This window comes from Pithys albifrons, chromosome 7 (assembly GCF_047495875.1).
Source record: "Pithys albifrons albifrons isolate INPA30051 chromosome 7, PitAlb_v1, whole genome shotgun sequence".
Lineage (NCBI taxonomy): Eukaryota > Metazoa > Chordata > Aves > Passeriformes > Thamnophilidae > Pithys > Pithys albifrons.
The window spans coordinates 18,597,128-18,622,225 of NC_092464.1; the positions used below are offsets into that span (position 1 = coordinate 18,597,128).

The 25,098-nt window shown below is 39.3% G+C and overlaps 1 protein-coding gene across 2 annotated transcripts in view; it reads right to left on the reverse strand.

The window, feature by feature from the left end:
* Nucleotides 1–25,098, reverse strand: part of KIAA1217 (KIAA1217 ortholog) — a 351,226-nt gene that overhangs the window by 271,851 nt on the left and 54,277 nt on the right. Inside the window, exon 1 of one of the 2 annotated variants that reach the window (XM_071560131.1) lies at nt 7,317–7,333. The exons of the other annotated variant lie outside the window; for it this stretch is intronic. The gene's annotated coding sequence lies outside the window, so the exon portion shown is untranslated. Of the gene's footprint in view, nt 1–7,316; nt 7,334–25,098 lie in introns of those variants that run through there. 2 annotated transcript variants of the gene reach the window in all.

The window sequence follows — 25,098 nt, forward strand, 5'->3', positions numbered from 1 at the left end:
TATTTAGCAAATGTCATCAGTTCTATCACTGTATTACAGAGGAGACCGAAATCCACTGTGCAAATTAGTCAGACTTTGTACATATCAGGTGAGCTGACACACAGGAGGAGAGAGGTGTGGTGTTTACATCACCAACACACTGGGGAGAGGGGTAGGCAAAGATATTTCGAAAGAATAAGCCAACCACAACCACAGCATCAAGAACTGGAAGGTGGGAATAACAGTGATGCAAGTTTTTGGCACTGAACAAAAATTAGTTAAATGGCTCATGGAAATACTGTGCATATGTGCACGCTTGCCATTTATATCCCTGTTTGGTTTTGCATGATTGTCCTACTTTCAAAACATTTCAGTCTTTACTGAAACTTTTCCATATTTTAGGCTATCCTTACAAAAACTGCAAATTTGTAGATGGCTTTGTGCCTTCCCAACTATTATTTTCATTAGCTTCTTGAATAGTAAGTCCATGGTTGCAGAAATTTGTCATTTAACAAGTTGTTTATTAATGAGACACCATCAAGGTTGATTAGTTGAAAAAAATCAACAGTCTAGTTAAATTACATCAAGCACAGGAACTGAAGTGGCCTGAATGCACATAAAATACTCCAGGGGCTTATAAACACAGAGTAAGAAAATTCATAAAACTCTTAAATATGGGTTCACATATGCAATGCACATTGAATCACACTACTATCACTTGTGATTGGTAGTATCAGTAAAATGATTGGCATGTTATAAACATAAATAGAGAAACTTACCCTCAAAAGAAGTATTTGCATGTTGACCAATAAAAAGAACAGAAGGAAAAAGCAGATGAGATAAGCAAGGATGATGGGGAATCACCATTAAGTATTTTGATATTGCATAAATACCATTAATATATAGTAGACTGGTCTGTGTGTCTACATGAGGTGTCCTCTGATTATGAAGGTGAGACCACTTTTTCCTCCATACTGAGACAACATCTGTTGGAAACACCTGGAGATAACCAGTCAGATTCACCAGAGTGCTGACAGTAGGCAAAGCAGTCCCCAAACCACATGAGCAGTGCAGTTTAAAGTGTCAGTGTCCAATGGTACTAACATCATCTAGGTGCATGATACTATCCTGGCATGCATAACACTGACGAAGTATTTGTCAGCCTTTTGTGGTGAAAACTTGTCCTTAAAAAATAAATACATATTCCTGTGAGGAAAAACTTGAGAAGTCAAAGAAATGGAGAATGCTTCAGCCTGCTTGAAGGGTTTCAGAACTCAGATGACAGGGCTCAAAACAACAAAGGTTGAAGTGACACAGAAAAAGAACGTAACAGAGGCAGGACGCAGTACATCACAGACACCCCAAATCCCTACAGCCCCAAACACCAAAGAGATTGAGATACCAAAGTTCTGGGACTGGGAGAAACTGGTGCTCATGTTGTTTTGGGGCATGGTGTAGAAAGACTTTTTTACAAATACACATTACACAACCACTAACAGGATCCTGGCAGTAAGAAGTTGCTTGGGACTGCAGTAATTACTACTGCGGCAGAGTGGCAGTCTCAGAACTGTTATTCAGATCTGTTTCCTGAGCAGCTTTACAGTAAATATAAATATCTAGTAGTATATCTTTAAAAATGAATGTCATAATTTTGTATAAATATGTTCTTTAAACTTGTCTTAAAAGAATTCATTAAAAAGACATAAGAAACTAATTGAAAATGGGCAATATAACTTGTTTCGCAGGAAATTCCAATCTAGATTTCAGGAAGATGAGATTATTATTTGGCTTTTGACTGATGCCTCCCTCTCAGTAGAGCGCATCAGAACCAATTGCATTATTTACAGTCCCCAGTATGAATCAAAGTCCAAAAGGTTTTCTATAAGAGAGATAAAAGAAGAGGGCACAGATATGATCCACCACATGAGTGAAACACAATGAAGCTTCAACCCTAGGCAGGACATCTGTTTGCTATGCTGCAACATGAAGCTTTCAAAGCCTCCAGAGTCTTTGAAGACTGATGTGGTAATTCAATTGGATGAAAAGGATGATTTTTTTTTTTTTACATAGCATACCATTTTGTATTTCAGTTTTGGTTTATAAATCATGAAACATCTGAATCAGCAAAACAAGGATGATGGTTCTCTACATCAACATGTTTTCTTTTTGTTTGCCACATTTATTATGGAGCAAATTTATGAGACCCCTCTGTGGATTTGCCTTCTTTGTCAAATTAAGACCAGAAATGAGGAAGGAATTGAAAAAGGTTCTAACGCAAAGGGAAGAGTCACTCAAAGATTTCCCAAATATTTTTTGCCCTACAGAAACCACTTGACAGGTGGAACATGGAAATGGGAACATCTACGAAACCCCCTTGCCCCTCCATCTGCAGTGCAGGGCTGGCAAAAAGGCACATAGAAAAGCTTCAGAGGTTGTGAGGGACAGTGGGCACATCTTTGCATGTGTATGGGGACAGGAAGGGGGAAAGGAGGATGGCAACACACATTTTTCAGTCCATACTCTTCTTTTACTAGCATAATGCAGACAGATTACAAAAGGGTGCTTCTCTGGAATTTAAGTGCTATTTGGGATACGAGCACTTTTTCAAATGGTTCCTGTTGTTGGCAAATAGTTCCACTACTTAATGCAAGGTCCCTTTTTATTACTGCATGGCCAAGACACTACATAAAATAAAGATGGGCAAACATTTTTAAGCAGGTTTTTTTGGATCCAATTTTCTACAACATCACAGGCAAACAAAGATAAACCACAATGTGAATTATTGGGGGGGAAAAGACAATTTCTAACATAGTAACAACATCAGCCTCAGCCAGTTAAGTATTACCTTTAATAACACCTCATAAAACTGGATGACTTTAAAATCTTAAATGCAGAGAACAGACACATCAATAAATATTGATGGTTGGGGATGTGGCTATAAGACAAAATTTTTGGCTTGTTTATTAATATCATACAAGTAGATGTCTGGTCTTCAAAAGAGATTTCTGAAACTCTCTTCATGATATTCCTTTGGACATCTGTGCCCTGAAAAGGGTACAGGTAACTCATACTGAAACTTGTTTAGTTTTCAAACAGTAGAAGCAGACATGCCACAAGGTCTCTGTTACTGGTACACAGTATAATGGTTTGTTTTGTTAGGTATTTAATTTGGTGGCAGAATAAAATTTTGCTCTGCAGGCGTTTATTTCAGCGGAATGTCCACAAACACAGCATAAAAAAGCAATAACCTTCCATGGTCATGGTATCATTTAAAACTTATGTGTCTACATAAACTGGACAGTGTTCACTATGTAGACTATAGTGCTCCTGAAACCATGCTTCTGCAAAATGTGCTTCATGAAAATGCTTATATTTATAAGCTAAAACAAATTTATTAACAATGCTAAAACCAAGAATGACTTTGAATTGCACTAAGTTGCATTAAGAATGCTGCTGGTTTGCTCTTACAGCATCAAACGTACCCTTTCTGTTCTGCCAAGGAGCCCGAAGGGCACCAGATTTGTCTAAGAATATAGAAGCCTGCAAGTGAACTCATTGCTGCTGAGCACAGGCTAGGCTGAAATGGTCTCACTACTCTCTCTGCTACCCTCTAGTGAACAATGAAGAATAAGCTAAGTGACTTGAATCTTAACCACATTATATCTTAATGAAATTATTAATCAATTTGGTTTTCCAGTTTCAGCCTAAAATACAAATCTCCCTCAACAGCACTTTTGCCCATTATTTTTCCTGAGTTTGTCATTCCATTAGTTGAGAAGTTTAGGACTTCAAACTGTATTTAAAATTACATTTTTATTGAGGGAGTGGTTGGACTAATCGACTTTAAGGTCTTTTTCTGTCTAAATACAGGACTTGTGTCTTTTTCCTTCCAGTTATGTGCATTGTTTGGTAGTTCAAAGCATTTTTTTAATTGTAACTTGCTTTGAACCATAATAAAGTGTTTTGCTAACGGTGAGGAACTACTTGTCTTCTTTTTACAGGGAATATAGGGAATAGGGGATGCAGTAGAGAACCAAGCATTAGAGAAACTTAGAGAATTTGCAGTAATTTGATATCCACTGCCAGATACAAGAAATGGGTATTTCACTGAACTATTTAAGAAAAGCAACATTCAGGGCATATTATGAAGGTTACTACACTGTTAACGGTTTGCTCTTCCTCTATGCTGCTTCTAGCTCCTTTCCTGCCTCTTTCTGAGGTTTAAACAGATGGTAAACAGAAACTAATGCCTGTGTAACTCACCATCTGGCTAATAGATGCATTTTTGCATAGGCTCATTAGCATGCTTGTTCCATCCCAAATCCTCCATTACAGTTTCATCTCTGTCTGTATCATCTTCACAACATATTTAATAAATGCAAAATGCATATACGAAGTTATAGTTCATGTGGAACATAATCACAGCTTTTAACTAACCAAAGCATCAGAAATGGGATTAGACCCAACCCTCCTCAGCATCAGCTGCATTTGCTGTCTGGTCCACATTTTTATTATTTTACTCTGCCTGAATATTTGGCTTTAATTTACCACTGGTTCTTTTTTTTTTCACCTGAAATGCTCTCTGCAAGAAAAAGCAACAACTATCTTAATCTTTATAATCTTTATTTTACTTAGAGGGAAAGACAAGTCACTAAAAACATTGCATTAAAACCTAAGCTTGTTTGAGTTATAGTTTGGCTGGTTTTGCCCATTATAATTACACTGAGAAGGCTAAAAGCAAGAAGAATGACAGGGCTAATTTTAGGCTATTCAACAGCATTAGGCAGTTCGTCAGGAACAGATTTGTTTTTTTCTCCTTGACCAATCTTGTCACCATTTAATAATGCTGGTCAGAAAGTTCAAAACTTGAGTTATTTAAGCTCAGCAAATTACTGCTTAGAATCAACAGTGTCATAACAGACCAACAAACAGATAAGCACAATGACAAAAATACACATAGGCCAGCCAAAGTGGGATTCATCAACTGCCAAGTGGAAGTCAAGAACACTAGTGCCATGCATTTCACTAAGGATATGCTAGGGTCTCTCCTCAGGTATTTGTGAATCATCAGCTTTAAATGAAAATGGGAAATATTCAGAGGAGGGAAAAATCTACTAACGTTCACTAATACGTTATCTATGAGCTTAATATAATTAGAGAAAACAGTAAAGAGCGTGAAACTGTTAGGCCAAATACTGGGGGAATGACAGCAAAACCAGTGGACTGAGTTCTGCACAGGAGGGGGATGCTTCAGAAGCACAAGCACCAGCTGCTCTAGCCTGTCCTGGCCCCATGCAGCAGATGTGGTTCACAGGAACAGCATTTCAGCCATCCCAGGCTCAGGATTGGTTTTCCATTGCTACTAAGGTTTGAAGGAAGAGAGGCAACCAGAAGGAGACAGACAAGTTTGTCACTGAACTGAAATGAACAGAACTTCAACATTAGATTTCTAGGGGTTTTGGTAGCCATGTGACTTGATGCTAATGGAAGAGGAAGAATAGAGAGGAAATAAGACTGGAAGAAGCAATAATGGAGAAGAAAGAAGAAGCAAGGAAGCAAAGAATCTGAACAGAGAATCAAAATTAGTTGAGAAGGAGGAGAGTCTGGAGGTGCACAAAAAATGCTGGCTGCACATGGCAGCAACAGCAAAGCTGGAAGTCTAGATATGCCCAGTAGTTTTCAAAGGATAACATTTCAAATGCACCAAGAATATGCTGCAAACAACTTCTTTATGCAGATTTATCCAGATGCAAATATAGCCTATGACCAGTTTTTAGAAAGCCAAACTTACTTTGAAAATTTTCTTTGGCAAAAATTCCCATATGGACGGTAACACAATTTATGAACATGATCCAGCCCATCCATCAGTGAGGTTACACTTTGGTAGTGGTCTGGCCAGTTTTGTCCCAGTTTTATTTGGCAGGACTATCCTTACTCATTTATACTTTCACACTGACTTGAAAACATAATAGTTTGGCTTAAGACTACTGAGTTACCAGCACGTATCTAAGAACTTTGTTTTTTAACATGAAAACTACAGAGAGAATTACACTGACTCAGAAGAGAGGTGGCTAATTGCAGATCTCCTTCCGTAAGATATTGAAGACCCTCAGTTTTAAGTGACAGTCCTGTCAGGTGCTTAGCACTGCATGGGCTTTGACTTTACTCATCGAAGCTTCAGAATTCCCATCTGATTCACTCACAAAGTGTTTCAGTTTTAAAAGTGCTGTTCTCAAGGCAACAATGCACGGCTTAATTCCACACTGGATAAATTCCATGCTTCCGCAACAAACTCTGTTCCAAGCAGAACTTGCAATTATCAGACTCAGTAAAAAAGAGAAAAAAAAAGAGAGAGTACTTCTGGCCTCTTTTGTAATACCAACCATTTGTATTTCCACAGCCCTTTTCCAGTCCTTTGTGTTTCTATATCTGAGCTGTACCTCTTGTCTGAGCTGTACATCTTGGCTGTGGGCCTCACACTGTTCTTCAGAAGAAAATGACAGCAGCATGAAAAGGATGGCTAAGAGTCCAGGGACCTATTTTTCTCCATTCCATACGGCAACCCTGTTTCAGCAAGCTCCCACCCGTAATCATTACCCCACACCTGACAGGGCAATATTTAGACATAAGGCTTACTCTTGTGCCAGAGTCTAAGGCAGTACACAGAAAACTCCAACCCTCCCCTAAAAAAAAAAACACCAAACCCCCGAAATTCTGCATACAAGGCAATAAACTCCAAAAGAGCTGTTACCTAAAGTAACTATTGTCTGGGCCTGTGTACTGGGTTTTCCAGGCAAGCAAATTCGGGTAGCAGAGGTGCTACAGGGGTAGCTTCTGTGAGATATGTCTGACAAAGCCAATGCCAGCCAGCTACAAGACAGAGCCCATCAGCAATGGTTAGCAGCACCTCTGTGATAACACATTTAAGAAGGAAAAAAAAAGTTATTGGGCTATTGCACAGAAGTAATTGTGCCCAGAGAAGAAAGGAGGATCGGTATATGAGAGAAACAACACTGCTGACACCAAGGTCAGTGAAGAAGGAGGGGTAGGAAGTGCTACAGACACCAGAGCTGAGATTCACCTGCAGCCTGTGGTGTAGACCATTCCCCTGCAGCCCACAGGGAACCCCACATTGGAGCAGGTGAGTGCCCAAAGGTGACTGTGACCATGACCATGACCATGTAGGAACCCCACACTGGCGCAGCGTCCTGGCAGGACTTGTGGACCTGTGGGGGACCCATGCTGGAGCAAGCTGTTCCTGAAGGGTAGCACCCCAGGGGAAAGGGACCCCCAGTGGAGCAATTAATGACGAACTGTAGCCTGCGGGAAGGACTCACACTGGAGAAGTTCATGGAGGACTGGCTCCTGTGGAAGGGACTCCATGCTGCACTAGAGGAAGGAAAAAGCACAAAAAACATGTGGTGAACTGACCATAATTCCCATTGCCTATCACCCTGCACTGCTTGGAGATGGGAGGTAGAGAATTGTGAATAAAGTTAAGCCCTAGAAGGAGGGAGAAGTAGAGGGGAATTTTTTTTTTAAGATTTGTTTTATTTACCATTACTACTCTGATTTTGATTGGCAATAAATTCAATTGATTTCTCCAAGTTGGGTCTGTCTTGCCCTTGACAGTAACTGGTGAGTGATCTCTCCCTGTCATGTCAACTCATGACCTTTCATTACATTTTCTCTCCCCTGTCCAGCTAAGAAGGGGAGTGATAGAGCAGATTTCATGGGCACCTGGTGTCCAGCCAGGGTCAACACACCACAGGTCGCTGTCACAAATATAGTGCACCTCTCTCAGCATTACTAATCTGGACCCATAAAAAGTACCCACCAAATAATACTGTACTGTGACAGAGGCAGTACCTGCAAAATAAGCCTAATTAGTATAAATCCTCCCAATAGCTGACAGTGTGCAGTTGGTACAGAGATGACGCACAATTCCAAGGTCTTCAGCGTGGCTCAAGAACATTCAAAGCAGTAAGTTTAAACAATTGGCACACGTCCACAACAAAAAAACTACTAAAAGGGTGTGGCTTAGATATGACATTAGAGTCATGCGGAAGATTTTGCCATGCCCATCCCAGGTGAGGATCAGAACAAATGCAAGAGGATAATTACTACCTTATTAGAATATAATGTTACGACATTGTAGTCTGCAATTAGCCTAGTAATAATACTAGAGATACAAAACAACCATCCATTTAATTATATCAACACCTGAACAATAAAGAGAAGATGAAACATTTTCTAGAACTGAGATTCAACTCAGTGGAAAGGTCTATTTTTTTTTTTTTTAAAGCAACAACATTCCAAATCAGGGTTAACAGAAGTGGGGATTTCTGAGGCAAAAAAAGCAAAATTATTAAATAGGATTTCAGGCAAATTAAAGTATCATGTATGAATAAACTGTAGTATTTATCTCAGGTGATTTTAGCTTCAAAGAGCATGCACACAAAGTAAAATAGTCAGTACATATCTAGAAACATAGCATCTTGCAATTGGTGTTTTCAGTGTCATGCGACACTGCTTCTGTCTCCCTCCTCACTGCTCCTCTACCCACAAAAAAAAAAACCAAAACATCACTAAAATAAGATTTTTTTCCCCAGACAAACATGATTTTGACAAAATGGCATTTTCCAGGAGAGAAGAACAGCATGAAAAAAACCTTACTATCACTTTCTCCAAAGCTACTCCTGCAGCTATGCCATGAAGTATGCCAGGCTGTTTGTTGGGCATCTCTATTACAACCTTTGGCTCTCTGTCTCCTACCAACACATCCCCTGTTAGAATAAACAGAAAGCTTGATGCCTACCTTTTGCTTAGTTCATTCCCAGCTTGCTGCTTTCAACTGGGGCAAAATTGCCTAAGACACCTGGAAACATTATGATGATACATATGGAGAGGAAAGTCTGGTGGTTCTTTCTATCTAATTCCTTCACAATAGAACATGAACAATTATTGTTTCTCTGTTCAAGAATTTCAAATGGGGTTTTTTTTTAGAATACGATAAGCCAAATTCAGAACCCAGCCAACCAGAGGACCTCCCAAAAGTAACATCCACAGACTGAAAAATGTTTGCTGCCCACTGGGAATGCTGCTGAGTTCATCCCAAGCCAGAGGCAGATATTGCCATCCAAAACCAGTGTGACAGCCTGAGCAGTAACCCAACTTGTGTCACTCAAAACCCTGAGCTGTCCTAGTTCGAAACTCTAAACTAGCTTGAAACCTGTGGGACAGTGTTAAATGCTTTGCATGAATCCAGGTAGACGATGTAAGTCACTCTTCCCTTATCCACCAACACCTTAACCCCATCATAGAAGGCCACCAAATTTGACACGCGTGATTTACCCTTAGTGAAGCCATGTTGGCTGTCACAAATCATTTCGTTGTTTTCCATGTGCCTTAGCATAGTTTCCAGCAGGATCTGCCCCATGATCTTGCCAGGCACTGAGGTAAAACTGGGCAGAATGTAGTTCCCTGAGTCTTCCTAACTTCTCCTATTAAAACAGGGATTATGTTTCCCCTTTTCCAGTCAGTAGGAACTTCACTGAACTGCCACAACTTTTCAAGTGTGATGGATAATGGCTTAGCAGATACATCTCATCAGATCCCATGGACTTAGGTACCTTCAGGTTACTTAGATAAATGGTCTTGAGCCTGATCTGCTTCCACAGTGGGTGGTTCTTCATTATTCTGGTAACTCAGGCAGTGTACCTGGAGCACTTCTCTGTGAAGACTGAAGCAGAAAGGTCACTGAGGACCTCAGCTCCAGGAGGCCTGTCCTTCCTAAAGAGCCTGTATCCTTCCATTCCAACACTTCAGCCATAGGAATCATCTGACCACCAATGCAAATCACATCATAGCACTGCAGTCATTCGCACCTAACTCCTTTATTCCCCATGCCAGGTGCATTTGCATAGAGACATTTAAGTGGGGCCCTTGATGAAGCTTTCTTACTGGCTGGAGTGGCAGGAATTCCTTTGTGCTGTTCTTCAGATGCTTTCCTGATGACCTGTGATCCCTCTCCAGGCTCTGGGCATCTCTTGCTGGCACTGGCAGCAAACTGGTAGGAGTGGGATAGATTGTGGTTCCTCTCCCTCATCAACCCTAGTTTGAAGCAGTCTTCACCACCTGGGCAAACCTATGACAGAATACTGCAGTTCCTCCTCACCGCAAAGACATTATTATTCAGGTATTTGTACTGCAGCAGCAACAGTTTATCTGGTGCAGATAAATCTCTCCATGTCTTCTGACTTTAAAAGGACAGTTAAATGGATTTTTCCACACAGCCCCTCCTGTTATTCAAGCCAGGGGAAATCTTCAATTCTCAGACTTACCCTGGCAAAATAAGCCTCCAACCCTTTACAGGAACTAAGAGGATTTCTGGGTTGTTTTGTTGCCTGTCAACAATTTAAGGCATCCAGTAAACATCTTCATTCCACCACCTTTGCCTGTGTCTATCAGCAAGAGTAGCCAGTTGTCCCAGATTGCTGCAAACCACCACTGGCAGTTCAGAAAATAAAGTTAACCTTAACCATAAAAATGCTCAAACATGCCACACACTCACCATAGCTTTTCAAATGTTACCCTCACAGATAGCCCAGGGGAAATTCAAGGAGAACTCCACAGCTCTTATCAGCTTGAATTCAAAGTGGGGAGAGAACATCAGAATGAAGCATGTACAGACACGTTAGGGGAGGAAGCAGAGACGCTTCTTGTTGCCTCACTGGGATGTAGCAACTTCCAGTAATTGCAGCCTAGCCCCTCCATCAAACTGGTTTGTGCCTTGAAGAGTATGCCAAGAAATTAAAGGTTCGTCACATACTTCTGTTGTTGGCAACATGGTTACATATATTTTTAAGCAATACATATGTTCAGAAGATATATACTGCATGGATCTTTTTGTTACACAGATGTAAATAAAACGTCATGAACTAAGAAACCTTTGTCTCCAAGCAGTCTCCTGTAGGCTGTAAATATGCACTGCTAATGCATAGCTGTTCTACAACAGTTTTCCTGAAAAAAATAATTAGAATTGTACATTCTCAAACCAGTCACAAAAAGAAATTTAAGCTTAAATCAGGAGCAGAAAAAATAAAAAGACAATTTAGATAGAGTGATAAAAAATTCTTTACAAGGAACCCACTCATACAACTCCTTAAAAAAAAACAAAAAACCAAAACAACAGAATCCTAGCTCTTTATGTTCATGAATGTTTATAATCAGGTTCAATTCATATACAGACAAATTACTGTAAGACAATTGTGAAGACAACTCTTTGGTTCAGCAATACTCCCTTGTGGATCACTAATTCAGCTCCAGAAACTAAGGAGGTACACTAAGTTCCCACCTTACCACTCACACAGCAAGATGTGGAAACTTTTCTTCTCAGAACTCCTTTTGTCCATCAGACCAGGATGCCACCCTGACCTCTTGCACCACAGGAGCACTGATCAAAATCCTCATCCTTGCTCTTTTTTCCACATAAAATGAAATGAAAATATAGAGGAAGGACAGGTGCAAGGATCTCTGTACTGCACTTTGCAGAATTGGGCTGTGGAGGGTTGCTGTGGTCAGAGATAAATCAGAGATGACTTGGAAATCAACAATTTTAAAGTGTGCTGCTGTGTGTGGGGAGACTAACAGTATTCCAGGTAGTTGTAGAGAGTGATAAGGTCACTGCTGAGCCTCCTTCTCTCCAGGCTAAACACTCCCAGCTTCTTCAGCTGCTCCTCACAGGACTAATGCTCCAGATGCTTCACCATCTCTGTTGCCATTCTCTAGACTCGCTTCAGCACCCTGTAGTTAAGGGTCCTGAGCTGAACACAGTACTTGAGGTGCAAGAGTACATTACCTCACCTCAGGTTCAAAGGGAATTTTTGCAGTGGAACAGGAAAGGTTCCAAGGGACAGAGCCATATGCACCAAGCCCTGCTTCTGAGTGTTTTTGTGCTCTTGAAGCTCCATACAGCTGTACACAGATACGCCTCTGCTTTGAGATCAGCCCCCTTTCCTTGGTTAAGATCAGTTTCTAGCATGCAACAGAACCAGCCCCAAATCCAGAATTGCCAAAAGTCATCATCTGTTCATTTCCACTTGTAGCAAAGTCCTGCAAGCAGCATCCACCACTTATTCCTGCCAATACCATACACCTCTGTGCCTTCTCTTCTTCTAGACAGAAAACAAATTAAACCTTTGGAAAACAGCAAGTGATTTACATGCATTATTAATATCTCTTGATGCAACAGTATTTGCTGCTTTTACATAAATCATAGTCTCTTAGAATGTTTGCCCACTCACTGTCTAGAGTCAAATAGTTCAAAAGAAAATTCTGCTCATTCCTTGACTGAAATTAACTATGTGTTTATAAGCTTATGGTTTGGCAGATTACATGTATTTTGGAATAAACGAAAATATAAAAAACCATTACAGGCTCCATTTTACATGCAACACTGGCAAATTCTACAATTTCTACCATCAGTGACAAGGATTGATCAAAATTCTTTTAAACAAACAAAAGAGCTCAAAACTCTTCAACAGTATTTCTCATGAATGCAGTCAGGTTATTTATAACATTATATATTACCATATAAAACTCTGAGGCACATACAGACTGTTGTTCTTCAGCAAGTTTGTTTGCCAGAATGGCCTTTCATTTTCTACTGCATAATTAATTCATGTTTAGATATAGATGTCTAGAGGCAAAACCTATACTTGAACAGAATAAGATATCAGCTACAGGTTTTACATTACTCCCTTAAGAATTCAGTGAGGAACTAAAATCACACAAGGATAAAATGACTTTGCCAAGGTTATGTGGAATATGCCTGGCAGCAATGGGAATCAAACCTGACCTAGAGCCTACTTAAGCACAGAAGTCAAACTTTCATTCTCTTGAATCTGGGGAGAAAAAAAAGCTAAAAGAATAGTATAACATCATTGGATACTGAATAAATAAGCCCAGTTTAATTGCAGACATATATCTGCTTTGCTAGTATTGACAGCTTGTTTTGTATTTTAATCATAATATATAATAATTTTGTTCAGAGTTGCTGTATAACACCCTTCTCTGAAGGTGGGCCAATTTTTTATATATTTTTAAAGTGCTTCTTTCAAATCCCATAATAAAAAAATTTCTGAAATTCACTCTATCCTTTCAAAACTCAAAAACACCAGTCTCTAACTCTATAAAGTCCAAGTCTAGTATCAATGCCTGGTTTATCTTAGTTTTCTGTGCCCCACTTTCAAATCAAAAGCTTCTAATGAGATTAGAAGGGGAAAAAAAGGCAACTAAATGGAACAACTCACTTGGGCATCTTAGAAAGTAATTTCATATGCACGTAAAAAGTTTGCCTTGGACAGCTCTAATGCTGAGGAATAACATATCGGCCACAAGGGCCTGTGTTTGACTTTGGCCTGAGATAATGAAAAGAGCAGAACAATAAATAAAGGGTCATTTGTCTCCCTTTCACCAGTGTTGTATGTTATGTTAAAACAATGTAAGCCTGAAATGTGTAAACCTTTAGCCCTCAAAAATTATGAATGGTTTCTCTGTACTGGAATGTTTCACCAATTCCTGGTAAGTGATTTGTAAGGCTGAGTAGAAAAACAGAAATATCTTTTCTATTACTCATAAAAGGATCATCATATTTTTGATTTACCTTAAGAATCAGCTGTGAGAGATGACTAGAATGGGCAGTGGCTCCTGCAAGGATTGTTTGAGTCCAGACAATCAGAGTGAGATCTTTCTTGTTGTCATTGATGATAGTAAATGTGATGGCATTGGTCCCTTCCTTGCTGATCACTGTGAAAGGATCTACGTATATCTGCAAACAATTCACAGCCACATTTCATGAGCTCTGGAACTGAAAGAGCCATTAGAAAAATAAGATCAGTGCTGCACTGATTCAGTTCTGTTAAAAGAAAAAAAATCAAAACAATACAAAACCCCCGCACTTGTCTCAGTGACTACACATACCTAAAAGTGATGTGATTAGTCTTTGATGTGAAAATATTACAGTCACTCAGATCTGTCTAAATGATAAAAAGAGAAATTACTATTATAATATCTGTATTTAAACTCCAAAATAGCTAAACTTCTATAAAGCATGTATTTAACAGTAAGCTCTGCAATCAAGCTACACTTAATTCCTTAGACACAGACCTACTTACCAGCCTACCAACCCTTTGGCACTTACACATTAAATCTAACTTACAATCTCAAAAGCTTATACAAAGAAATGTAAAGTCCTGCTTACAGGATGCTATAAGGCACCTTAAACCCATGTACCAAGATTATGCTTTACTCAGAGCAAATACCCCTTTGTGGGTTCGAGGACACACATTCCCAAACCTCTGGTGGTTTAGAGCACACCAGAGGGTGTCCTAAAATAGCTCGAGGGCTCTGCCTGCCAGCACGACAGGGTGTTGCTGGAGGAGTCTGACCTGCCCCACAATTGCTCCAGGGACACTGTGACTGTTTTGGTTATATGTCTCAAGGCAGACATATAAATTGCTGTGTGTGACTATCTCAAACACTTCAGTTGATGCTAATTATGTCATGAGATACTCAAAGAGGCAGCAAATGAGTGTGAGGATTTGCACGAGCTCAGTAAATGTTCTTCCTTCTACTCTCCCTGACTCCTGTATGTGCAAATGACTCTTACTTACAGCCTTCCTGTTTCAGTGTAAATCAGAGATTACACTTGAATTAAGCTGTTTTCCACCAACCCCTACTTTACCTACTCACACCCAGCTTGCTACACAGCATCAAAGGCAGCTTATACTGACAGCAAATTCCTGACTAGACTTAGTAAAGGTTTCTCTTTTCATACAAGACCATTCATAAGACCAATGTCAGGTGAGCAGGTGTCTAATGGAGACTTAAGGCATTTCCAACTCAAAAACCTACATGGCAGGACAGCACATTTTAAATAACACCTTTTACATTTAGAGAGTAACAACCATTCAGGCAAGATCTTTATCTACTTTCATGATGCAGTAAGTCCTTGCTGCAGCTGACTTCAAATGAACTAAATTAACCATCATTAACCATCAAATGAACTAAATTTTTAATGTCACAGTACTATTTTTTCATTGTCCTTGGACATCAATTCACCATCATACTGAAAAAACTGAGAATGCAATTTATAACTAGAGAATGTGCCAAGACATCCTCACACGACCTCACCATTCACATCACTTATTGGTAGCTAGAATGAACAGCATCTCACATATTGTTTCTTTGCCTAAAATTCTTCCTGCACAGATATTTCAATCCTTTCCTAGACACCCTGCCTCTCTGCTGGGCTTTGAAATTCAGCAATACCAAAGTCTTGACCTTAGATGTATGCCTTCTGTCACACTGTGACCCTTCCTTCTAGGTTTTGGGAGACATAAACGTTTACAAACCTTCACATGCCTTCTCAAACCAAAACACCAGAAGTATTTTGACACAATTGAACACAAATTCCTTCCCACAGTCATGTCCTGCCACCTCTCCAATCCAGCGAGATACAGTCCACCCTGGCAGCTGATCCCACTTGCTGGAGGGATCAAGAAAGCCAACAGATGGAATGCTCCTACAAAACTTTAACTCAAACAGCCCATGTTAACACTGGAGAAGTCACATGGGAGAGGGCAGCTTCTTTCCAAAGGGAAGGCAGAGTAAGAAGCAGCATAAATATAGATCAGAAAAATTCTATCTCCTCTGTGCTGTCAGCAAGACATTCAGGCCAGAGTTCCATCCCTTCCTGCCTCACAACGGCACCCAGCTCTGGCAGGGCTCGGATTGTCAGAGCCCTGTTCCCACCTCCACTCACACTGTAATGCTAATGCCTGATGCATAAAATGGGATTCTTTCAAAAGTGCTAGAAAGTTCATTTATATGTAGTTAGAGTTTTACAAACTCCTCAAAATTCGAAAAGTTGGAGTTAATTTCAACATTAATTGTCTAAATATTCAGCCAAATTGCTTTTCTGCTCCTAAGTCAGAGGGAAAAAAAACCAGACTGATTCATCTCAAGGTTTGCAAACATAATTGCTTTGGCATCCATAGCTGTGAAGCAGTGACAGTTTTTCATAATATCAATTTACTTGAATATTCAAAAGTTAGACTTCAGGGATCACAGGGATCACTGGAATTGCTGTTTTCTTCTTTTTTTTTTTTTCTTGGCGGTGGGGCAGGCAGTCTGCTATTTTATGCTGTATACTGGGCCTTATGCAGACTTTCCTCTACCAAGAGTGACAGCAAAAATACACATACACAAACATAGATGTGTTTATCTCTTCAATAAAAGTTACTAGAAACTCAAAATAGACAACAAGGCTCAGACACAGGAAGCAGGTTAATCTTTACTTTTAGGTGCTTTTCTAAAAGCAATTCCCCTTAAAGGTCACCGTCATCCTTTAAACACATTTTCTTTACCTTCCAAAAAGGCTAGAGTGGTACTTTCCCCTTCTTTATTTAGCATTTGGCCATGAAATGCAAGAACACAAAATGCAACCAGCTTCTTTGAAATAGAATTTATAATTATATCCCTGTTATAAAATATTCCTACATTAACTATTTATTAAATTCTCATTCATCCACTTGCATGTGATTTCTGTCAATCATCAACACAACATCTCTATTTTTTCAGAGCAGTAAAAGCTGTAATGGTTGACAAACACATAAAAATTGACTTTCTGTATACACCTGCTGCAGGTTTCTGCTTCGGGGAAGGAAAAGTGAGCAGTTTTCCTATGCTCAGATAGATACAGTAAACAGAGCAGCTGTCTGAGAATTTTGGCAGGTATAGTTTTCCAAGAAAGCAAAAGCCAACTGGAATACCTTAGAAGAAATCACAGGGCTGTTCAGGTATGTTGAAATCTTCCTGATAATCCTGAAATTCTGAGGCTGCCAAGCATATTTTCTACCAAAAAAGAAAAAAAAAGTCCTAGTCCTAACCAATTAGCACCTCTTCTTCCACCTCCCTGCTCCTGGCTAAAGCACTACTTCTTTTCCCTAACCTACCCTAACCTACCCTACAGACACTTAACAAGGCTGTGGGTGCCTAAATGTTCTCCCATTTGACACATTAGAATGGTTTTCAACAGCTTAGTTTACAACTGAATGCCTGTAATTTCCTCGCTTGTCCTAAGGCAGTTTCCTAAACTGTGTCATTATCTCCACAAGTTTTCAGGGGTAGGGCTAAACAAGGTTTAAAATGTTAACTACAGGGCTCCTTCGGAGTACTTAAGGAGTTTTCCTAGTTATTTGAGTGCCTAATATCAATGTGGGGAAAGTGCTTTTATACTTATTCATTTGCTATTATCTTTCCACCACCACGTATTTTCCACAACTAACAAAGTTATTGCCCATTTGTAGAAACCCAGTATTTTTATTACCTCTCTTGTATCTTCTCAAAATGTTCTGTAATTAATTTCATAACGTCTTCTTCCACTGAACTCTTTTTTCCCTAAGCACTTCCAAAATTGCCAGTAGGAAGGCTCGTCTCCCTTATTATATATTTAATCTTTCTAACAGATTACTTCCACTAAATTTTACACGAGTATTGTAAAACATTTCAGAAATGGGGAAAAAAAGACATTTTTGTTGCATTAATTATAAAAGTATTTCAAGTTTTACAGGAGTCGTTTTTTTCAATTTACTTTACTCTTATTCAGCATCGTGGTATTACAAGTGACAGCCATTACACGTCTTACCGTTTCAGTGAAGGGAAGAAATTTGCAACCACAAAAAAAGCTTTTTTCTCCCCCTCCTTGAAAATGCACTGCAGAGCTTCTTGGAACATCTGCACATGAAAGGAAACTCGATGGGCTTATACAGTACAAACAGCTCAGCAGAGTTATTTTGTCTTTAATTTTATCTTCTGTACAAACTGAGAAAAATGGGATTGCGTCTTTGACATACAGTACACAAACACAAAATAACAGAGTAAACCAAAGCTGTTGGCCAGACTTGTGGTATCTGGGAGACAGTCTGGCCATTTAACATTGAAGTCTGTCAAATTACTGAAAATTACAGCCAAGAGATAATTCAGTGTTAGAATTCTGGCAGAATTAAAAATGCTGCTTTAAAAGACATCTGCAGTTACAGGTGCTCTTGTCTATTTGTTGGTTACATCAATGGGGTTATACAGACCCACTCTCATCCAGGACTGTACTTTTAGCTCCTTAAGCTTTTGAGGTAGTACATGACCATCAAAAACTTCGATTTTTTCTGCTGCTGTAAAGCCTGAATATGCCATTGGATGACCATCCCAAAGGAAGTCAATCAAGGTAACAGAAGGAATATACTCAAGGGCATATTGCAATCATGTGTGGAGCTTGATTTGAGAGACTTCCTCTGGCTCCCACATGAGCAGCCTCTTCAGACAAGGGTTAGCATTAATATTTCTGAGTGGCTCCTGACAGTGTGAAGCCAGCACCAGGCATACCTCTGGGTGGCTGGCACGGAGATCCTCTTCTCAGCAAGCAGGAGCTAGTGATGTTCTGGAAGAACTGCCCAGGGTTGGAGCTGAGCAGAAGACTCAAGCCTATGTCATCCTGCTGTGAAGTCCACAAACACAGAAGTCCTGCACGAGCCAAAATATCTGTTCTCTGAAGCTCTGCTACAAACACCTTACAAGAAATCTGTTTCCTGTTTTTATCTGCTAACTGTGATGAAAAACATGTTTCTGAAACTTCGTAACGTGTCAACACAGAAAACTGAGCAGCATTCCAGTCAGTCACACACCAAGTTAATATCCCAGATACCATCTAGCCAGAAAGAGCATCAGGGTAATTTCAATCTATAAATTCCAGATTTATATTACAGTAATGAATACAATTCCATGGCTATATTTGATTTGCAAAGGCAAAACACACCCTTTACCAGATTTTTATATCTACTGAGATCAATAAAATCACTAAGTAAGAATTAACAATTAGTTCCCCCAGTACAATATAGAATAACTCTTTAAAATCTCTTTTCTGATTTTAAGAAACATACATAACAAAAACTTGGCAAAAAAAAGAAATGGAAAATCAGCTATAGATTCTAGCCCTAGACAGGTACATTTTTTCCCCTCACATAAGATTATTTCTAGCACATATAAGTTAAAAAATGGAGATAAACTGTAGAAAGAAAAATAATATTGCTATAAATTTAGTGCTAACATATCATAAATAGCAGAAGAAGAATTATTACTCAATTAATTAATAATTTGGTTATTATTAATAACGCTATGATTATTAAATATAAACAATTTATAAGCTGGTAATAAGAAATATTAGGGTTTTTTACATTTTATAATTAAGACTTTTTCGTTTTCTTAAGTCAGGTTATTATTCTTGACTATGTACCAAAACCAGCCATAGCTCATACCATTCAAGAGTTAACAATTTGATTTTGAAAATTAAATTGTGACATTTAATTTTATTTTCTTTATATAGAAGAATCATTTCTCCATTAAAACACAGTTTTTTCAATATTAAAATTGATTAAATGTGAATGTAATTGTATAATGCAATTAAGAAATCACAAACCTAGAAACAAAACATTAACACGCAAAATATTTTTTAAAGAGCAAAATATTATCTTGAGACAGAAAGCCACAGTTACTTGCATTATAGCTATCAGAATAGTATTACTTCTTCTCCTAAGATTACAGATTAAATTAAATTTATCCAAACTATTTTTTTACATCTAATTGGTGGTCTTACCCATTTGAATGGGATTTTGGCAGAAGATTCTAATGTTTCCTATTCTTGAACTTTTTAATATTAAATTTTATTTAGAAGGTAACAGCTTAATGCACTAAAAGAGGATTCTTAGAGCTAATTACTATGATTATTGAACTGTAACATCTTTCTCCCCGGTTATTTATTTGTTTCACGGCAGAAGCTCAATTTCTTTCTTGTTGGTAGAGTGATATAAATTTCTATCTTCCATGTAAGTACTCTTAAATGTTAACAGTGAACTAGCAGTTGATGAACTACATTAATTTATTTATATTTTAGCTTGAACTATTAAATGGACAAAAAGAAGAAAAAGAAAACTGCTAAAAAGGTTGCTGGAAAGTATCCAGTGAGCAAAGGACAGTCACTGACATGCAGTTCCAATACAAAATTAGTATCGCTGGGCAGCAATGAAAGTCATAGGTAGATAATTACTGACAGGCAGAGAAATAAGTGACACCCGCTTGCCATTTAGCTCAGACACCAGGTCAGCCTCCTGACTGTGGAGCTGCTCAGAGCTCTCTCCTGAGCACTGGAGAAATTCCTAAATGGGGACTTGCTCCATAACCTTCCTTGAGGAGTCCAATGCAGGAGGCATTGTCAAGCTCATCCACTGGACTACTGGTCCCCAAAGCAGCAGCGAGGAGGAGAGTACAGTAGTATTTGTGATACCTGTCCTGTCTCCATCCTGGTCCATGGCTGTTCAATGGCTGCAGCACTCCTGGGCAGCAAACTCCAACTCAATTTCCTTCCTGAATCCAGGAAGAAAAGATCCCACGTTCTCCTATGCTTGCCCTAATCATGACCAACACAGTCCTTCTCAGCACTCTTCCTGTGCATTAATTATTTAAAATATTCAACAGACAGCTCATATAAAATTCATGTTTCTCACTGAATTCACTGCAGGATGTTCTGCAACGGAGTGGTTCCATTCATGCCAAGGAGATGGTACACTTAGGCTGATGGGCACCAAAACAAATTACATGAATATAACCAGATCCATAACATAAATTAAATCTATATTTGCTCAAAAATAAGCAAGGCAAAGATGCGTTTGATGTATCAAAGGCGCGGTGAGAGGAAGATCAAAATGACAAAACAGGCTTCACAGTAAAGGATTTAATTTCAGCCATCCATCAAACATACAAACTCACTTAGAAATCTTTTCTTCTGTACCTCTTCTGCAGAGAAAGCATGTGAAAACAAAACCAGGTGAAATTATCCTAAAAAAGAATACAAGTATGGCCTCCAGTTATTACAGACAATGGAATCACCAGGCATGACCCAACCTGCCACATGGAGAGAACAGACAGCATAAATCACCTTCACTCCCTACTTACAGTAAATCACTCTCACTGATGTTGACCTCCCACAAATTTGTTTTGCAAAGCCAGAGTAATCTAGATCAACTAATCTATTCTGAGAAGCCAAGGAACAGCCATTCCTTCACGTATAGACAGCTCTCTCCAAAAAAGCTATCTGTTACTTTCACTTGTTAACGATCCTGCACAGACTCACCAGCTCCCAAACCCCTCCTGACCCAGGCAAAAAGTTAAGTCCAAGAGGTTAAAATAACAGGAAAGTTTCCTGTGCCCATCGTTGAGGTCAAAAATATTTCTGTGTCTTGCAGAACTACTAACTGATGCTGACACAACTTGTACCTAATCATCCTTGAAACATTTACTGGGCTAAACTTTCAGCATAATGATTTTATATATGCATTAAACAGGATGCTGTAACAGTTCATCACAAGCTTCTTTCTGCTTCATAAAAGAATGTGAAATACAGGAAATGAGAAGTCAATTGCTTTTCTGTACATAGATGAATGTGTGAGATGCCAAGGTTGTATAACAGATGCATGGCATTCACTCCCTATAAATCCGTATCTGCAGATTCACAGTTTGTGCATTCCCTGAAGTGGCAGAAAGACATGATATGTTTCAAGGTAACATACACTGAATTTGGAAATCAGTATAAATTGTGGCTATTAACAGGGACATACATATACTCACCTTCAGAAGAACTTAATGCTTCTGAATTTCTTCCTCAAACTCCTCCTTTTTTCATCATTAAACACTGACTTTTAAATGAAATTTATTATGAACCAAAAGCCGCCACTGAGGGAAACAACTCCTCCGTGAATGTCCATATGAACAACAAATCTCACTACCTGGGACTTTTAAAACATACAGGTCTCACAAGGCTTTGCCAGTTTGGAGACAGCCAAATTGAACTTTTCAAAGTACTCCAGCTCAGTAGCAGCCCTGAGGCACTGGGAAACCCCCACTGGGATGTTTCAGAATTCGATGTACAAACACTGCAGCCAGTAGAATCACAGGCTACAGGGGCCAGACCTCTGCTAGGAATTAGCATCACCACATGAAAGCAACACTCTCAGTTTCAAATTCACGGGTAATTTTAGAAATTGAATAATTTTAAATCTACAACAAGAGGTGCCCAATAAAAACTAAGCAGGAGTTTATTACTATGCGTTCAGACGGGAGTAATAAAAGCTGAAGAATGTGACTTTTAAACAGGAACCTTCTGACACTCGATTAAAAACCCCAGTGCACAGCCCAACTGGCTGCCTGTGGTCTGTGATACACAGCAATGGCCTGCCTTGACAAACCCATTACCAGAACATGCTAGAGGCACAAAGCTCTGAGCCTTCTGAGACCAAACTGCTCTGTGTTTTGACACTTCTTCCACCCTGCAGATGCTCACAATAGACTCCGAGACATCCCCGTATAAAAGAGATGAATTAAACCTTCAATGGGAAACAGCAGGTGGATGTGCGAGGTAGAAATAACCACGTTTTCATGAATGCTACAGAATGATTGTAAATGTACAAATGTTTTTACTTGGGTTCATGTGACAATGACTTGAGAGAGACAGGAACAAGCAAAATAAAATCTCCTGAAAAAGAGTTTGATGAGATTTTGAAGTGAGTGAGGGGATAAAAGCTCCATATAGCGACACAATCAACTTCTTCAGTAAAGAAACAGATCTTCATCTCTGTTTTTCTGAAAGAAGAAATAAGCACCACACAGCAAAACACAGCTAAGCTTACCATTACAAATATTAAATTGCAGGTCTCTAGTCAACGTTGTCAAAAGTATAAATAAGCCACACTTAGAAATTCCAGTAACTCTCAAGAACTAAGCTAAGTTTCTAAAAGGAAAAACATGACAAAGAAACCCTCCTCCCCATGTTCTCTCCCCACTAAATCCCTCTATCTCCAGAGGGTGATAATTCCACATAAAAACACATTTTCACATATGGATATCAAAGTACAGGCAGTTTCAATTCCACCAAGCTGCTGCATTTTGAAACCTGTGGTCAGCACATTTTTCCCAACACTAATTTTCTTCAGAAACTTCTGTGCAGAAAATACATGGCAAAACAGAAAATTCTCCTGGAAGTACAATTCCTATTTGAAGAAAGAAAACATAGTCCACAGACATGTTATATACATATATATGTATGTACATTTTATTTGTGTGTGTGTGTGTGTGTGTGTGTGTGTGTGCGTGTGTGTGTGTGTGTGTGTGTGTGTGTGCGCGCGTGTTTGGGTTTTGATTTTTTTTCTTAAGCTAACTTACTTGAAACGTACATTCGGGCTGTTTCTTTCTCCTGGTTACAGGACTCAAAATCCTTTAGAGAGTAAAGAAAAATATGTTTTCATTGCAGTGTCATATAGATTTTCTGCTGCAGCCAGTCTGCATGATATTCCTTCCTAACCGAAAACTCTGTCTTTTCTGCAGGCTATTGTGTATACACAGACTCTGTGTTACAGCTGGGCTTGTTTCCTAAAAATGAATTCTGCCACTGCTAAGGGAAGAGACAACAATTGTTATCTGGAGTATGACCAAGTTACAACAATTGCTTTATTTTTAGTATTTCTCATTCCATTCTGAGCTCGAGCAGAATGGACTGTTCTTCCAAACAAAATCCATATTCGAGGATGGGTACAAATTACCTATGTCTGCATGTGTGGGCATCCTCACCATTCCTATTCCACTCTTGTGAGACACTTAACTCAGTTCCGAGCATAAAAAGGATTTTGAGCTGCTGGAGTGAGTCCAGAGGAGGGCCATGAAGATGATCAGAGGAATGGTGCACACCTCTCCTGTGAAGACAGGCTGAGAGAGCTGGGGCTGTTCAGCCTGGAGAAGGGAAGGCTCTGGGGCAGCCTTAGAGTAGCCTACTAGTACCAAAAGGGGGCCCACAAGTAAGCTGGACAAGTACTTTTAACAAGGACATAGAGTGATAAGGGGGAACGGCTTTACACTGAAAGAGGGTGGGATTAAATTAGATATTAGGAAGAAATTCCTTACTGTGAGGGTGGTGAAGCACTGGAACAGGTTGCCCAGAGAAGTGGTGGATCCATCCCTGGAAGTATTCAAGGCCAGGTTGGATGGGGGCTCTGAGCAATCCGGGATAGTGGAAGTGAGTTGGAACTGGATGATCCTTAAGGTCTCTTCCAACTCAAACCATTCTATGCGTCTAGGAGACTATTATTTCTTAACTAATACTGCACAGCACTTAGAAAGACATATCTGGGTATATCCAATAGATTATACTTATTGCACCCTCCACCATTTCAGGTAGATCTGCATTTTAGCAATTACTTTGCAGTGACTGCCCTTTCTGCAAGTCAGAGTCTTCCCCCTCAATATCAGAAAGCTGCGCCTTCAAATAAGCACTGGCAGGCTCCAAAAATACACAGGGTTCTAAAGACCTTTACCTGGCTCCTCTCTCAGCCCCTATCTTTTTCAGTTTACATTTATCCATGAGGACTTCAACAAGGATCTGTTTAATGACAAGGGTAAATATTCCTCCGCAGGTTCCCTCTTCTGCAGTTGCAAGCCATCATGAGTGTATTTCAAGGAGATGGAGTAAAAATCCATCATTAATCCATGTGGCACTTTTTAAACAGTAGCTGAAGGAAAGCTGGGTCACAATCTCCACAGTCTCACTCTGAAATCTCTCGATCCCTTCAGGTCCTTGACCTCATGTTGCCGATGCAAAAAGTTTCCACTAGATGGTGTGTGATATGTAGAACATATAACCACATTAATAGTAAATGCACGTTCACTAAATAGTATTTCCCCGAGTTTCAATTGCAGTTATTCTGACAGAGAGAATTAGTTTATAGGAAAAGCAAAACATATACCTTACAAAGCATTAATTCAACCCAGGATGTGTGCCCACTGGTTCTCTGTGAGGATAAAAGCAGTAACCCTGAAATCCTATTATCCAGTGAATTGCCTTAAAAATTAAGCATGCCAGTTTATTACTTCAACTAGGAAAAAATCCAAAATCATCCCGAGGGGGAAAAAAAAAAGCGAGAGAGAGATAAGTCTCTCTTCTTTCCTCTATCCCTTGAAAAG